Raw genomic sequence first — 18,610 nt, forward strand, 5'->3', positions numbered from 1 at the left:
AAAAGTTATTTGAAACATAAAAGTAGACATTTTACTTTCATTTTATATGTGTTTTTTGTATGTAAAATCACTTTTGTAAATTATATTTGATGCGGACACCAAAATGGTGACGTCTCGTCTTTGACCCATATACATTCAACCGTGGCGGGCCACCACGCCTAAAACATCCCCGCCACGCCCGCGGTTGTGGATAGAAGGGATACAGCAAACAAAATCTCGCCGGATGAGCACTGTTTTATCCTAATCCTTCACCCAAACCCAACTCTAAACACAAAATTCCACAGGATTGTAGGATGTATTTGTCTCTCATTTAGCCAGAGCCGCTGTTTTCATCCTAAAAATCCTACCTCCAAATCTAATCCTAAACTTTTCGGCATTTTCTGTATCCCTTCTAGACAAAACCCACGACAAAATAAATAAAGCTACCGAAATGTCCGCCCTGCCAGACTGGCTGTTTTAAAGAAATAAATGCCTTTCTGGATTCGCGTTGTTCACTCATTTATAATAAATAAATCTCCTAAAATATCATCATTTCCCCCATGGGTTTAGTTTCATGCACAAATAGATTTAAATCAACAGATGATGATTAGGCTACGTCTCTGTTTTGAGAAATAATAATAAAATAAATAAGCCTACACGAAATATGTTATAATTATCAGATTAACAAAACGAATAAAAAATAATTTGAGTTGCTGTTCTTTTTTTGTGAGGCGCTGTTAAACCAAAGCAGTGGAAAGCACGTCATGTTTTTAATGATTTTAAATAAGCACAAGGTTTCTCCTTATTGTGAGTTTACACAAATAAAAAAAAAACAATTTTCAGTTTCGAATGTTATTTTACTTTTATCTGTATGGCAATAAATTTAGGGTCATTTAAGTTGCAAGGTCATCACGCGTACGCTTTTCACATGCGCATATACACGGACGCAGCGCTGGACTGCGAGAAAAGACATGATTAAACTTTCGATTTAACATATTACAAGTTTTTTGGACATTCATTTGGAATCACTGTACTCATATTATCAACTTATCTGGCCATTAGTTATTCAGAATATAGACTATAAGCGCAGAGCGCTGCTGACCGCTCAGCTGTCAGTCAATCTTCTGTGCTTTAGATCGACCCTCACAAAGTTTCACATTAAATGATAAGATGTTTGTCCAAAAACAAAAGGCTAAACACTGAATACTACTTATATGGGACTGCAAGACATTAATAGTCAAATCTGTTTGGAAGGAAACTTACATTATTCCCGTGGAAGAGACGGACGTTGGTAATAAAAACTTGAGGCAGACGGTGAGACGGTTTCATATATGTTTTCAGACAGCTGGATCAGGGTACCCGCGGGTGAACCGCATAATATTTGATGTAACGGGTGTAATAATATTAACGTGTCATTTGCGTTGTACATGCAGGTCGGGACTCAATAAGCAAGAGTAGGCTAAACTGCAGGTCATAACATCCAAGATCAAAATTCGACTCGATTCCGATAGGTAGCAGTTTTTAAATGGCTTATTTGTGTTTAAGCTCTGTCTGAAGAACGTTAAAGGTTTATATTTAGCTGCGCGATTTGCGGTGTGACCGGGTCGGGCTCTTTATGTCAAACAGGCCGGGTGTGGAATGCTGGAATAAATTGCTGCTGATGTCGGATAACTGGTCAGGTGTTCTGTCAAATCACAGCGGTGCGGATTATCAAACAGGACTGTGCGTGACTTTGCAACAGCTCTGTAACGCTAAACATGAGCACGAACTTGCACACTACATTAAAACTACAATGAAAGATCCGTATGAAGCTATAAAACTTACGTATTTTTTAAGAAAATACAGTTTAGATTAAACATAGAAAAGCAATATGCTATAAATATAAGGAAATGTAAATGACAGCATGAAAATGATAAAAAAAATACATGTTAGTTTACTGTAGCCTATATTCTACATTAAAAAAATAATGTACATTTATAATCATCATGGGCGCCCCCTGCCGCCAAAGCTGGAAAAAATCCTAGAGGAAACACTGCATCAATGTCTTGTTATGAGCCCTTTTTTATTTTAAATGTGAGGGGTTTTTTTGCGCAGACAATTTTCTGCAAATTCCGAAATATGAGAGAATACACAGTAAGTTAACTGTTACACAAAGTTACTACAAAACACGTGCACAGGCATACCACATTAAAGAAAGGGAGAGAACGGGTGTGTGTGTGAGAAACACTAATGCTAACCTTTCGTCAAGTCATGATAAACTCGATTGGCCATCTTCTCTGTCAGAAAAATCTGTGACTGTTGACGTTTACGCGAAAAAGAAAGTATACAGAGAAACGGACATTGAAAACACCGCCACTGTTATGTGAGAGAGAGGCGCTTGCAACAATGAATTAAAACGTTTTTAAACAGCAAAATATAAATGTAAATGGGAATAATGAAAAATCTATTTGTGCCGGCCAGTGTTGATTTCATGGCGGTGTGCCACGAGTAAATCAATGGGAAACACAATCGTTAAATAATGCAAAATAAATATAGTAAATAGGACAATCTGAAAATGTAACTTGTGCAATGGTGAAAAAATTGGCAAAATAATTTTGGTAAATGAAAAATACATTTGGCTGAGTGTTTCATTTTGTTCAGCTTCTGCCAAAAATTTTATTTTCGGTGCATCCATAGTAAGATGTGTTTTGGTCGATCGGATCACAAGTGAACAACGGTACAGGTATAAACGGGTTATGAAACATTTACAGCTTATCTAGTAGAGCTTATCTACTTTAAACCACATTCAGAGATAGTCAAAAATGCATTCGTCTGGATTGCTTTTGTGGTGTAGTCGCTCATATTTTCTGACTTACTGTATTGTAAAGTTATTTTAGCTTCAAGTACCCTACTGTTTACTACTGTTTACTTGAATGCTGCCGTTTTAAATCATAAAGACCTTTCTGTTTGGTTAATAACACCAACATTAACCTTAATCATATTAATATGTTGTAGGAGGGAGCTAGAACAATATAAGACTTTCCCAAACACATTTTTGAAGGATCCAAAATATCGTATGTTATCGTTATCTGCAAAATCATAGATATGATATGAATTTTTTGCCAATATCGCACACCCCTAATCTTAATACCAGGTGTAAGCAAGCTGTTAGACTATGTGAGGGTTGCCAGACATTCGGTACACAACCCCCAACAACGTGCTGGAGGCCAACACATTCTCTCGGATTTCCAAAATACAAACACACAAAGTCTGCCAAGAGCCAAAACAAACATAAGCAAGCTACATATGCCTAATAAAAAATACAGGATAAACATATAACCAGGAAATTTCTCATCAGCATTCTGTCTAGTGGAGGAATTTTGCCTTAATTTTAACAGGTTAGAACTTGAACTTCCACTGAAAGAAATAAAAATACAATAAAATCTGTTGATTTATTTCTTCATCTGTTGGTGTACAAGACCTCTTCAATGGAGTCTGGTTGACTGAGGAAGGCATCTTATCTCCCAGCCAATCAGAGCTGGTTACAATAGCACATGTAATTACCAGATTGCCATCATCCTGAATCCGACAGATGCACGCAACTCTGACTTAGTCTGAAAAACAGTCTCATTTTTACATGGATCACACTTTTGTGGCTGTTCTGTAAAAGACAACGTTCTCCAGCTGATCCCAGACCAGTTCTTGGTGATGCTTCTTCAATTTGAATAGGACAACATAATACTGTTCCGAATTAATCGAAGTAGCAAATGAGCAATTCCATGCAAATGTCAATCTTAACATAAAAAATTAAGTTTATAAAACGGCTCATTCTGGTTCTTCATTCTGATTGGTTGAAACACGTTCTAAGCCATGATAAAATACCCCGGTAAACCCACGGTTCAGACCGCATCACAAGTATCACTGCGCCACTCTTGCTGCGTACTGATTTATGAAAATAAACACCACAGTCTTTAATCATTTTTTAATTTTTCTACATTTGCACAATTATGTCGATATCCAGATAAATGTCAATAAATATTGTTGAGTCATTTCGTCAATAAAGAGAAAACGTTCTCTGGGTTGTTTATGTCTTAAATTGATATTTCCGCTATTATCCACTAGATGGCAATCTTACCCAATTTAAACACTGACGCATTCACTCGACACAACAGCGTTGTGGTGGATTTAGCGTGACATGTAAGTTTTGATCAGGCTCTGAATCTGATCTTTTACAAAAGTTCTTCACAAAAATGGAATTATCTCCGCTTTTAGCTGAAAATTTGAGAGGTGATAACTGATAAGAGAACAAATGAAGGTAAGATGAATTTTTTTTTTTTGTTGTTGTTGTTGTTGGAAAGCGGAAGGTCTGTTCTTTCATTTGATATTTTATGTTTATTTAAAGAAGATCGTTTTTCTGTAAGGCATTAAACTAAAACTGGGTGGCAACTTTAAAAAAAACGCTGACGGGAAAGAGTTAAGCATGCTTCCAAGCATATTTGATCACTTCAACAGTTGCACGATATAAATGTTAATGCATATTTAAGATGAATGTTGATTTATAAAAATAAACACCACAGTCTTTAATCATATTTTCATTGTGTCTTTGCTGCGTCTGTGTTGCTTGAGAATTGCGCTCTGTTGCAGTCACACTTGATTCTGAGGAACTACTTTGTTTGGCGGAAGAGTAATATTTATACTAATATAATTACAACTTATTTGTGTTTCATTTTGTGAAACCCTGCTATGCATATGAAGTAACCGTTTTATAAACGCAATACACCCTGCGAAGCAGTGGGGTAACAGTGCATTTTATAACAGCTAAGGGGGTTTTAGGCAACAACGCCCCTTAGCTGTTATAAAATGCACTGGTAACCCACTGCTTCTTGGGGCTTATTGCTTTATTTTACCAAATTATTTTAACCATACTGATATCTCAGATGTTAATATTTAGTGGCTTAAATACCAGCCTGATTTCACAAGAATTCATACATATTTTATAAGCTGGCTAATATGAATTCGAAATAAATCATACAAAAACATACGATTGTCATAAAACAAAAACAATAACGAAACCCCACCTCTCACCCCAACGTCACGAGGAGGAAAGCAAATTGCACAAAAATTAATGAATGTTGTCATACAAATTAATACAAACTAGCCACCTCATAATATACGTAAGAATTGCCATGAGATTGCATTGTACATACCAATGCAAGATCTCTGTTTTTTTTTTATTATTCAAATTATTTGCAATACTAGGTAAGTGCACTTTTCAGAATTGTCAAAATTAAATAAAATAAATATTATTGTTCTTTGAAGAGCTATTTCTTCTCCATTTTTGTGCTTTTAAATTCACAAGATTCCTACAAAGTTTGTTGTCTCCCAAAAACTTTTTGTCCTTTTTGTACCTCGATAACACATATTTTCTTTATCTAAAACAGAAAAGATGAGTACAGACTGACATTTTTCTGATGTCTGGAATCAGGGGGTTGGGAAAATATAAACAGATGGTTCAATTTATTGGTAAAAATACATTCTTTGAAAAATTATAGTTTAATTTTCAACTAAAGATGTAACATCCATAAACACTGGAATTGTTAAATATGTAGCGTTAACTATATAATTACTAGTGGTATTTCTTAAGCTACCACTAAAAACCACTGATCACATGTAGGGTTAGAAGTTTTTCCAAAGCCCTAAATGCAAAGTTTCAAACTAAATATTAAACTTAAATTCTGCGGCTTGCTAAGAACAATATAAGACAAATAATTGGATCCAAAATATCGGCTGTTATCGTTATCTGCAAAATCATAGGTATGATAAATTTTTTTGCCAATATAGCACACCCCTAATCTTAATACCAGGTGTAAGCAGGCTGTTAGACTATGAGAGGGTTGCCAGACATTCGGTACACAACCCCCAATAACATGCTGAAGGCCAACACATTTTCTCAGATTTCCAAAATACAAACACACAGAGTCTGCCAAGAGCCAAAACAAACATGCAAGCTACATATTCTTGGAAAAATTATAGTTTAATTTTTGACTAAAGATGTAACATCCATAAACACTGGAATTGTTTAAATATGTAGCGTTAACTATATAATTACTAGTGGTATTTCTTAAGCTACCACTAAAAACCACTGATCACATGTAGGGTTAGAGGTTTTTCCAAAGCCCTAAATGCAAAGTTTCAAACTAAATATTAAACTTAAATTCTGCGGCTTGCTAAGAACAATATAAGACTTTCACAAATAATTGGATCCAAAATATCTTATGTTATCGTTATCTGCAAAATCATAGGTATGATAAATTTTTTTGCCAATATAGCACACCCCTAATCTTAATACCAGGTGTAAGCAGGCTGTTAGACTATGAGAGGGTTGCCAGACATTCGGTACACAACCCCCAATAACATGATGGAGGCCAACACATTTTCTCAGATTTCCAAAATACAAACACACAGAGTCTGCCAAGAGCCAAAACAAACATGCAAGCTACATATTCTTTGACAAATTATAGTTTAATTTTTGACTAAAGATGTAACATCCATAAACACTGGAATTGTTTAAATATGTAGCATTAACTATATAATTACTAGTGGTATTTCTTAAGCTACCACTAAAAACCACTGATCACATGTAGGGTTAGAGGTTTTTCCAAAGCCCTAAATGCAAAGTTTCAAACTAAATATTAAACTTAAATTCTGCGGCTTGCTAAGGGGAAGTGTTTAATACCTAAGATTTTCATTTGGCAGACAATTAAACGGGAAATTTACATTGCAGAGGAAGCCGAGCCATGTCTAGGGGACATTAAAAGATTGATTCATACTGATCTGGAAATGATGAGGAACAGTTACTGTCTTTACATGGTTGGATAGTAAGCACCATATATGTTAAATAGTGCAATACGAAAGTGGTTAAGAAGTCTTATTTTTAAGTTTCCAGAAAACCCCCAGGTGTAAATGATTATTGATTAAATAAACTGTATATAATTAACCTATTGACGGTAAAAGTTAATGGGAAAATAATTGCGGGAAAACAAATGGCAAGATCTCCCAATGTAACTAAGTGTACAATCTCCTTCAACTCCCCAGGAAACGAAAGACTCGACAGCTCCAAAGTTCTGCCATAGACCATGCAACCCAAAAGTAGAGTCAAGGGAGACACAGGCATGAAGTTTAAATGTGAAAAGACTCGGCATGCTGCCTCACAGATGCTGGGATACAACAGAGGGAGAAAATAAATTCTCTGGCTCGCTGAAGGCATTTGGGAGATTTGCAATTAAGATTAGGCCTGACGACGATAGGACAGGGATCAGGCTTCTTCAGTACACACTATGAGACAGCATGATGTCCGCCATGTGATGCTACACCAGCGACCCCACTGTAAGGAATGTAAGGAATGATGGGGAAATGAGGATATGAGTCATCAGTACGCGATTCAATTTGTCTAACGCTTTATCCAAAGTGACTTACAATGCATTCAAGCTACAGTATATATTTTTTCATTATTGGGATCGAACATATGACTCTTGTTCTGCTAATGCAATTCTCTATCAATGCAGCTAAAGGAACAAGATAATAAACAAACATTCAATGGAGAGACTAAAGGTGGATTCCCTACATCTGTAGATTAAAAGACATGGTATAAAAATAAATGAAATCTGTTTCATGTGGAATGTGAGAAGATAATACGTTTGCAAAATATGTTATTGTGTTCCACGGAAAACAGAAAGTCAAAGTTTACAGTAAATGACATGAGGGTGAATAAGTAATTTAAAAAAAAAATGTAAGCACTGTTACAGTATATTTCACAGATGCTGAGAATTGCTCTGCTTTACCAACACCATGTGCTTAACAAGCATTTAACACTTGCTTAACAAATTGGAAAACAAATGAAAACAACAACCCTGCCAACTCTTCAGTGCACGCAAACCAAAAAAAACCAACTGTGCCAAGTCTGTCCGAGCAAGAACAACTCTTAACCAATACAACAAAGATCTTTACGGGTATGAAAACAACACGTTGCCTTCACATGCACAGTGAGAATTGACATCATCATTCAAATTAAATAAAGAAAAAATATTGTAATTGACTGTTTTGGACATCTTTCTTTAATAACGTTGCTTGTATCCTTTGTATTTACGCTCAGAGATGACAAATGTAACATGTAGTTTCATAGTAGCCTATTTGTCAAAGTAGCAGTAAAGCATGGTTTTATTTTACTGTAATCCATTGCTTCTCAAATAGTGGGGCGGGACCCCCAGGGGGGGCTCGAAGCGACACCAGGGGGGGCGCGTGAGACCCCGGGGGAAAATACTTTTTCAGGAAGTGATTTTTTGCACCGTCACTTAAAGACATTACACCCCAAACATGCTGATAAGCCGCTTGAGTTTTTTATTATTATTTATTGATTATATATAATTTATTTTTTCAGTATCAAATGGTCAAAAAATGTACTGTAAATAAGGATTGATTTTTTTATTTCAGGCAAATTGATGCATTTTAAGTCTTTTCTGTTACAGACTAAAAAACAATGTTAATAAAGTTATTCTTTGTTGTAAGTTGATTGATATTTCTTTTTTTGTGTTTTCTTTAATGTTAATAAGGATACAATGCTTTGCAGATGTGTCATTTTTTAGACAAATTATACTATTTACAGTCGCGGCGGAGAGTTGGGGGGGGGCGCGAAATGTTTACTTCTTCCTAGGGGGGGCGTGACAGAAAATAATTGAGAAGCACTGCTGTAATCCAACATCAAAATCACCAAGGATTGAGCAAATGTTCCCCAAATGTAGGTGTGAGAGAACAACCCAATATCACGAAATTATGTACCTATAGGCACGTATGGACCAACGTGAAAATGTCACGTTTTGCCGCGTTTGAACGTGGTCATGTCACGCTTTTCTGTTTGTGTCACTGTCACGTATTGGTTACTTAACTTTTTTGTCCTAATTTCTTACCATTGTCGCTTCGGTTTAGGGTTAGATTTACATAAAATGACATCCCTACCTAAACCCAACTCTAACCCCAACGTCAGGCGACATTTGGTTAAAGTTTTTGAAAATATAAAATAATAAGTCTTGTATCTTTTTTTATAAACCAATACTTAAAGTGACTAACGCAAGCACCAAATCTGGCCCTAAACCGAAGCGACAATGGTTTGAAAATAGGACAAAAAAGTTGAGTAACCAATACGTGACAGTGACACAAACAGAAAAGCACTACATGCTCACGTTCAAACGCGGCGAAACGTGACATTTTGGTTCATACGTGCCTATAGGTACATAATTTCGTGATATACACTGAAAAAAATTATTCATTGAATTTAATCAATTTTTTTAAGGTAAGTGGTTGCAATCAATGTATTTAAGCTACATTTAAACAAAAGTTTTATATTTCATTTTACGTTATAGTCTTTTTGTTTGAATGTAGCTTTAATAAATTGATTGCAACCACTTACCTTTAAAAAATTTATTAAATTCAATGAATCATTTTTTTCAGTGTAGGGTTGGAGAGAAAAAGTCGTGATAAACGATTTTTAAGAAGTCACCTATTTTTTCTGATGATTAAACCTAACATACCATAATGGTTTCCATATCTCCTCTCTATTTTCAGCGGGTACACAGCCTCGCATTTAATTCAAATGAAATTTGGAAATGTTGCAGCCAAACAGGGAGGGAGCTTGTACTGTGATGTTGAGAGTTTGCCAAAATGCCCTCCCAAAAACTACAGACAGATGCTTTTAATAAGCAGAGAGTACAGCACCCTTACCACTATCGCTTTTATTTTTTTATTTAATTTAGCTAGATCCTGATGGAGATACATTTTGACGGTCTATTTCACAAAGCCGCAGCTACAAACACATATCAATTGCAAGTAATAAGAAAAGTTTGTGCATCTAAAATACATGAGCATCTACATTGCTTTTAGCTTATTTTTGAGCTATGGCATGCGAAAGCAACGAAATATGCACGCAGGAGATTCAATTGCTGAAGTAAGACGGTCGGTACTAGAGAAAATATTTATTCAATTTTGCAGAACAGCAACCCCGAGTCCTGTAGGTTATGTGAGAAAGCCATTTAAAAAAACCTTCAAATGCGGCATGGAGAGACACATAAGCACCGCGGTGCTCTGAGTCCGCTTGAATTTCACATTACTCCTGTCCATGTCTGAGTCTGTTAAATCAAAGTGACGGTATAGCATATGACTACACTCACGCAAAGAGACGAACGCTTAACATGGGTCGCATGTGAAAAGTTCACATTCAACACCGAGGTCGAACCCACAGCGAGACCCTTGCGGCCCTACACGGCTTCTGGAGGAAGTATTAAAGCTTACGGTCGTCTCAATGGAAAGTTAATAAAACAGAGGTGGATCACATTTTTATAAAGCACGTTTATTCACTGCTGTTTTCAGAACAACCTTTCAACTTGGGTGAGGAGTCTGGGTGTCCAAATCTAACCCCGAGTCTGGGTTAGATCTGCAGCCGCCCTGAGGCTCGGGGTATTGGGTCACGCACTTATTTGAAACATTCACATCTTTTTTACTGTAGCTCTCTTCACAGTCACGCTCGGCTCTTGCTTTCAGTGTAATGTATTTGTCCGTGCCGACGATAGCTGCAGGCTCCAAAAAGGAAACAAACAACTGACCTCTACTGTGAATGTGGTATCTATCAATAGACATTTGATACGAATGCAAACATCTGTGTTGTGGTGACGGCTATGTCGCAATAGTAGGACATTTATTTGCTAATAACGTACGTACTTTGTGAGAAAACAGGACATATAAACAGTAATAGTAATAATGATGAGGTCAAAAGCTTTTATTGGTAAACCAAACAAGATGAACGTCAACCATTTCCAGCTGTGACAGATCTCTTTGTTGACACGCTACTCAGATATTTCAGTCTCAAACCTTGAAACGTAAGCTAAATAGAGGTAGACAACTTGCATTTTGGTATATAATAAGTGATTAGATCGCCAATACCAAACCATTAAACCAGAAGGGTCTTGTAATGACATGTTTTGAAAATGTTTACATAATTATTAAGAGTTTACTGCTTTCAGTCTTTACCACAAACAGTAGCAAAGCCACGTAAACTTAATGGCATCCATTTAACATTTTTCAGGCTTTAGATATTCAAATCAAAGCACATCTTTCCCTTTGGAATCAGCAACGGAGACATTATTGGAATTGAAAGACCAGCAGCACTTATTTTAACAATTATTTTGGTTTGTGGATCGCATTAGAAGTCATTTTAATCCATTTCTGCTGAAATAACTGGAGTAAATTAAAACGCTGAATGAAAATGCCTGAACAGTTAATTGTTTAAACATCTCAGTCATCTTGTGGTTTGAAAGCACATCTCAGGTTCGGAGGAAGCCAACATCTTAGTGGATTCAGCTTGAGGAGGCCTGAATCAATTAACTGCTTTGTTGAGCTCATTAGTTCACGGGCCACAGATTTCAGCTCTTTTGTGTCTGGGGGTCAAGTGTGTTTTCTGATGTTTGTCTTCAAAAGAAGCCCATTGAAGGCAAAGGAAGGAACAGCAAATAGTACAGACGGATGACAGAGGTTCTCAAGAGAACAAACTCGGTTGACCAAAAGCACCCGAGTCCTTAATTGGAGCCAGGAAGTGCAACATGAATGATGTTGATGAAATGCCTTGTGTTGTCAATAGTCCTAGATGATGTATTCATTTCATTCCAATGACTTTAAAGAAATAGTTTATAAATGAATGATAATAATAAACTACAGTCACTTATAAGCTAAGTATTTAGAGGCTATAAACATTATGTAAGGAATAATTGACTACGGGCCGACGGAAAATAATGCAAACCCAATATGGCTATGCGGCACAAAGTGAAGCGGCAGAGGCGTCATGCCCATTCAAACTGAGGGGGCACGTGCCCCCTTGATTTTTTGAGCCAAATGGATTTTGCATGCAACCTCAAAATCAAACAAGCATCCATCAATCTGTTACTTGTCTGTTAATCTGTTTAATATGCACAATATTATGAATTCTGTACTGCATCCTTGTCACTTATTAGAGATTTTTGCCGTTTTGTTAGTGTTTTGATCGTGTTACATTACTTTCTGGCAGCAGGCACTGCAGTCAGCGCAGCCGCAGACGTCATCAGCTGCTGCATTTGGCTATCTGAGGAATTAAAACGTGCAAGAAATTCTCACAACATTTCCAAACCCCAGTACTGTAATGTGGAGTTAACCTCCTCTGTGTAGAAAATTTATGATTTAAAATCTCTCGACGTTATATTAGTAGAGATTTCTAGATTCATCTTCTTGGTACAATGCCAAAGTTCGCAATAGTTCACGGGGGGGCGGAATCACACATGTTGACATATGAGGTAAAATGTCATTTTCGTTGTTTATATACTTTATGGATTTCAAATTACATTAATTTCATACTTGCAGTTGTTGTGCAAAATGCATTAATAACACAATTAAACAAGTCATTGAACAAAACGTAAATAAACAAAGCATGCCGTTTCAGATGTAAATATGATGCCAATATGTAATTATTTTGATTAAATAGTATTTGATATGAAAGTTAGTCAACACTTTTATTTTTGAGTGCACAAATTTCTGGGAACTGTGCACACTGTCCCCCTTAAAAAAAATTGGTAAATAATATGTTTAAATATGAAGAGTTAAAATGCAAAACCCTGTAAGTGTGTCAGACATGTTTTCTTGTAAATGAGCATTTTTTAGCTGACTCTTAATAGATTACACCAACAAACTGGTATTTCTGAATGACTTGAGGCCACGATTAAGCGTATTTGAAGTGAAAGTATTTCATAAACATATCTGCCGAGAGCATTCGGTTAATATCATTATCTCATTTTTGACAAAGGTGACGTTTAGCCGCTTTTGCATGTGAGCTCCTCATATGTACTGTATGTCCCTGGTAAAACAGCATAGAGCATGAAAAATTACAGACATCCCTTACACAACAGCAAATGCCATTAACTAAAGTTTGTAATATTGCAAATACAAAAAGATTTTGGGGCAGGAATTAAGTTCAGTAAGGGATCATGTCCACTTTGTTTTTTCCGTGAACTGGTTCAAAAATGGATTTAGCAGATTTTGTTTTGTCATTTGAGTCAGGTTTTCATGTACAAGCATTTAAAGAGCACCTATTTCATTGCTAAAAAACAACGTTATTTTGTGTATTTTGTATAATACAATGTGTTTGGGTGGTTTATGGTTAAAACACATGATTTTTAACATACCGTACATTTTTGTTGTTCCCGATATCCATGCCTTCCTCAAACACTCTGGTTTGTTACAAAGCTCATTGATCTGAAAAGCGCTGTGTCCCTGATTGGCCAGCTAATCTGTACGTTGTGATTGGCCTGAATAACTCTGACGTCAGCCAGAAATGTGACGCTCCTTACCATGTTTTGAAGATCAGCTCGCAATTCAATACTGACAGGCGTTAATATCATCTTTACTACCTTTATCAATATGAGCCGAATCTGATCCAGAAAATGCAGATGACCAAATTGATCAATCAACTTTACCATCGTGGCTTGAGCAGAACGTAAGAGACTTGTAAGGTAAGCATACTAAAACCTACACACCAAAGGAAATATAAAATCGTGAATCAGATAATTGGTGCCCTTTAAATAGAGCCATATGAGCATGCATATTGATGATGACCCTGCATGATGAATTTAATAATATGACTGTAAATCAGTGTTTCCGCTATATACATTCTACCGTGGCGGCCCGCCATGCCTAAAACATCCCCGCCACGCCTGCGGTTGTGGATAGAAGGGATACAGCAAACGAAATCTCGCTGGATGAGCACTGTTTTATCCTAATCGTTCAACCAAACCCCACTCTAAACACATAATTTCACACGATTGTAGGATGTATTTGTATCTCATTTAGCCAGAGCCGCTGTTTTCATCCTAATAATCCTACCTCCAAATCTAATCATTAACTTTTCGGCATTTGCTGTATCCCTTCTAGACAAAACCCACGGCGGCAGCTCGCAAAAAAGCTACAGAAATGTCCGCTCTGCCAGACCTTTCTTAGAAATAAATTCCTTTCTGGATTCGCGTTGTTAACTCGTTTATAAATAAATCTCCTAAAGTATCATAATTTCTTCCATGGGTTTAGTTTAATGAACAAATAGATTTAAATCAACAGAGGATGATTTGGCTACGTCTCTGTTTTGAGAAATAATAATAAAATAAATAAGCCTATACGAAATATGTTACACTGAAATAATAATTAAATTGACAAAACGAATAAAAAGTATTTGAGTTTCAGTTTTTTTTTTTTTGTGACGCGCTGACCAAAGCAGCAGAAAGCACGTAATGTTTTTAATGATTTTAAATAAGCACAAAGTTTTCTCCTTATTGTGAGTTTACACAAAAATAAAAATACATAATTTGAAGTTTCGAATATTGTTTTACTTTTATCTTTATGACTATAAATTTAGGGTAATTTAAGGTGCAAGGTCATCACGCATTTGATGTTCACCGGCGCATATACACGGACGCAGCGCAGGGCTGCGAGAAAAGACATTATTAAACTTTCGATTTAACATATTACGAGTTTTTTGGACATTCATTTGGAATCACTGTACTCATATTATCAATTTTCTGGTCATTAGTTATTCAGAATATAGGCTATAAGCGCAGTAGCGCGCTGCTGCAGCTGACCGCTCAGCTGTCAATCAATCTTCTGTGCTTTAGATCGACACTTACAAAGTTTCACATTAAATGATATGATATTTGTCCAAAAACAAAAGGCTAAATACTGAAAACTACTTATATGCGACTGCAAGACATTAATAGTCGAATCTGTTGTAAGGAAACTTACATTATTCCCGTGGAAAAGAAGAACGTTGGTAATAGAAACTTGAGGCAGACGGATAATATTTGATCTAACGGGTGTAATAATAGACTATTCGCGTGTCATTTGTGTTGTAGATGCAGGTCGGGACTCAATAGACAAGAGTAAAATGCGGGTCTAACATCCAAGACCAAAATTCGACTCGTTTTTTAAATGGTCCCGTGCTTTGTGTTTAAGATCTGTCTGAAGACCGTTAAAGGTTTCTATTCAACTGCGCGATTTGCGGTGTGACCGGCTCGGGGTCTTTATGTCAAATGGTCTGGGTGTGAAATAAAATTGCTGCTGATGGATGTTCGGTCAATCAAAGCGGTGCGGATTTTCAAACAGGACTGTGCGTGAGTTTGCAACAGCTCTGTAACGCTAAACACGAGCACAACTTGCAATGCACACTACATTAAAACTACAATGAAATATCCGAACTACGTACGTAGCTATGTAACGTTTTTTAAGAAAATACATTTTAGATCAAATATAGAAAAGCAATATTCTATAAATATAAGGAAAAGTAAATGACAGCATGAAAATGATAAAAAAAAATACATGTTAGTTTACTGTAGCCTATATTCTACTTTTTAAAAAATAATGTACATTTATAATCATCATGGGTGCCCCCTGCCGCCACAGCTGAAAAAAATCCTAGAGGAAACACTGTAAATGTTTAATTAGATCTTGGATAAGTATTCTACATTAACTCGCTGTGTCTCATATGACCTTGTTATTTGAACAGTGTGTGACTATACAAATCACAACACATAAATAGGAAAATGTTCGCGTTATTTTGTCACTTATTGGAGGCAGTTTGCTAGCTGGAGCCATTCACTTCCAGACTTTGTGCTAAGCTAAGCTAGCGGAGGCTGCGTCAGACCGAGTTACAGCACGCACGGAGATGAGAAAGGTATGTATGGACTTATCTAACTCTGGGGGATACGGTGAATGAGCTAAATTCCCCAAATCTGGGCGTGTTCCTTTAAAAGTAGACAGTGGAGATGCTGTTTTTTTGGATATAAAACAAAACAACACATTGGATTTCAGTGGTTAACAATCTATGTGGAGTACAAAAAATGTTCTGTCTCCAATTCTGTCTTAAACTTAAAATAACTTATGTCATGAGGAATTGTGAAAACTCAATGTGTGTCTAGCATAGATTTGGGAATTACTATGCTGTGGTCACAAGAAACCACAAGAAGTCACGATAGCCCACCATCAAACCTCTTTGATTTTCTTTTTCCTATATTCTGCTCTGGTACTGCTCATTGATCTTACAAATTACTTTTGTTTTTGTGATTTCTTTCTGACTCTGAAGCATTTTGTGCTTATTGACGTTGATATGATGGATAAAATACATTTCATTTATGGCCAAAAACACCTAGGAAGGAATTGCGAGGATAAAGAAAACCGAACTTAAACAGTGAGTTGATCTGAATTGAAACTGTAGTGTCCTGTGGGATATGACTGAAGTAAAATTTAACCCACATTTTAGCAACAACATCAGAGGGTATATGGGAGGCCTGCTTCTGGTAAGTGCTGTAACCATGAAATCTTCATAGGATGGTAAATTTCTCCCCACACACAAAACCACAGGGCACTTCGAGGGCACATGCTGGTGTAAACCTGTCATTTACTCGCAGGCAACCGGCAAATTTCCAAAGAGCAACAATGTGTACAAATTCATGCAAGGTTAAGTATCCTTTGCCTATTCCAAACTTTTCTGATAACTATCAAAATGAATTTTAATGTCTCTTTGCTGAGCTTACGCAATAAATATGCGCTAGTCTCTGTGGACAGAAAGGCACTATTTTCATCTTTATAACTTCCACATGTGAGTTATTTAATTCAGCATGGAGACACAAGTTGTGGTTCTACACATGGTCATGCAGATGACATGTCAAAACACATCACTAATTCAGACGAATGAGTGCTGCGTTAAGTCAATCTTTCCAAAAGATCCCTGATCTTAAACCAACCTAAGGTGTGAAACTTGATGAAGTTTGACAGCAGACTGTTTCACAGAAGTCCCTGTTTCACTAAACATTCATATCAACATCACATGCAGTCCACCTGATTCAACTGACTTAATGTACACAGTGCATTATAGTTCAGATGAAAATGCGTAATGTATCAGTTTTGGAGAGAAAGCTATAGTAAAAAATGAACATACCTGGAGGACACGAACAGTCTTGCGTTACCTCTCGCGCAGTGCGAATTTTCGACACTCCTTCCTTGAGTCTCTGTGAAAATGTATTCGCTTTTGGTTACATTTACGCATTTGGAAATGTGCATTTAATTTAATCTATACTACATTTTTATTAGTAACCTTTATGTCTTCCCAGGGCAAACACATCACCTTTATGTTGCTTACACAACTAAGCAACATAAATGTTTACCACTGCCTCCGTACATCAGTCAGTCTTTCCCTTCACGTGTTTACCAAATTATTAGACTAAACATTCTTTAGTTAATATTATATATGATTTTAGATTTTATTTGCTTCATTGTTTGTTTGGTAATTTACCAGGAGCGCGTGTTGGTGACAGTTTATTCTGGAAATGTAAAAAAGATGGATACACCTCAAAACGAAATAAACATGAATTGAAAAGACAAATAAACTGAGACATTTTATATATGGCAATAGCAAAAAAGTTTAAGTTAAAGACTTAGGTGTAACTTACCACTTGTACAAGTTTCTCTATCGCATCCCAAAGCGTCGCGTTCTCATGTAGTGTCGCGCGCACAGGTTGAAGTACAGACATTCTCTCCATCTCCAAAAGATCAATTTTGCGCTCGAGGTGAGACGTTTTGGCATTAATAAAGAGACAAATTGCCACTGAAAACGCTGACAGCATGAAACATAATAAAGTTGTCAGGCAATGAAATGTCTGTGACTTGTGATGTCCGCCGCTATGTGATGTCTTTGACGCGTCTTTTATGTCCCGGTTTGAAACCATTTTTGAAATCATGAATAAAACTATCCTTGCTCTTGAAACTTCTTTTGAGACTAAGGTAGACCTTTATTTCAGCAACGTTGAGTTTGTGAGTGCAGTGTAGTCTGACAAGAGACGCAACGGATGACGCGCAACGGAAGAGCGCGCGTGCTGCTGTGGTGCGCGAGACAAGCTGACGGTCGCGCGCCTCTCTAGTCAAGCATGATGTTTCCCTCTGAAGCGCATCACATACTGTGGAGAGAAAGTACAGTAAACACTTTTCCCGCCAATAGAGCGGAGTAATACACCGTAGTATCAATACACCACCAAGTTATCTTGTACACTACTTTTTGCATGACAGAATTAATTTCCATTTATTGTTTTTTATAGTTAAACATTACTTTTTTAGTTTGTTTTTAATAAAGAGCACAGGACAGTTTAACTATTTAATTTTACATTTCCTCCCACATTATTACTATTTTTTTTTCTTTTGAAAGTAGTAGGCTACTGTGAATCCATGTGCGTTTCTCAATCCGAAGGCTGCAGCCTCCGAGGGTCGCATTTGTAGTCTGCATACGTCATCAAGTCTTATTTCAGAATATTAATTAATTTATACAGTTGACTATTATTCTTAGTTAATCGTAAATTGTTGTAATATGCTTATGTTTGCAAATGTAATGCTCAGTTAACTGAAATAAACCAGGCTTGATGACGTATAGCCTCGGGAGGCTGATTGGGAAACGGCCTGTAAAACCAAGACCGACTACCTCTTTTACTAAAAAGTGAATCTGTATTAACAGGCAATATGGTGCCATCTGCAGGATAAATTGGCACACACGTTT

At 36.6% G+C, this 18,610-nt stretch overlaps 1 long non-coding RNA gene across 1 annotated transcript in view; it reads right to left on the reverse strand.

Annotated features, from left to right (window-relative positions):
• LOC141366052 (uncharacterized) overlaps window positions 1-18,027 on the reverse strand; it is a 106,527-nt gene extending 88,500 nt beyond the window's left edge. The window contains exons 1-2 of the long non-coding RNA XR_012371004.1: window positions 17,517-18,027; window positions 17,006-17,075 (exon numbers count right to left, since the gene is read on the reverse strand). This is a non-coding gene — a long non-coding RNA (uncharacterized lncRNA). The remainder of the gene's footprint in view (window positions 1-17,005; window positions 17,076-17,516) is intronic.
• Between the last annotated feature and the right edge of the window lie 583 nt (window positions 18,028-18,610).

The sequence above is a fragment of the Misgurnus anguillicaudatus genome, chromosome 9 (genome assembly GCF_027580225.2).
Source record: "Misgurnus anguillicaudatus chromosome 9, ASM2758022v2, whole genome shotgun sequence".
Taxonomy (NCBI): domain Eukaryota; kingdom Metazoa; phylum Chordata; class Actinopteri; order Cypriniformes; family Cobitidae; genus Misgurnus; species Misgurnus anguillicaudatus.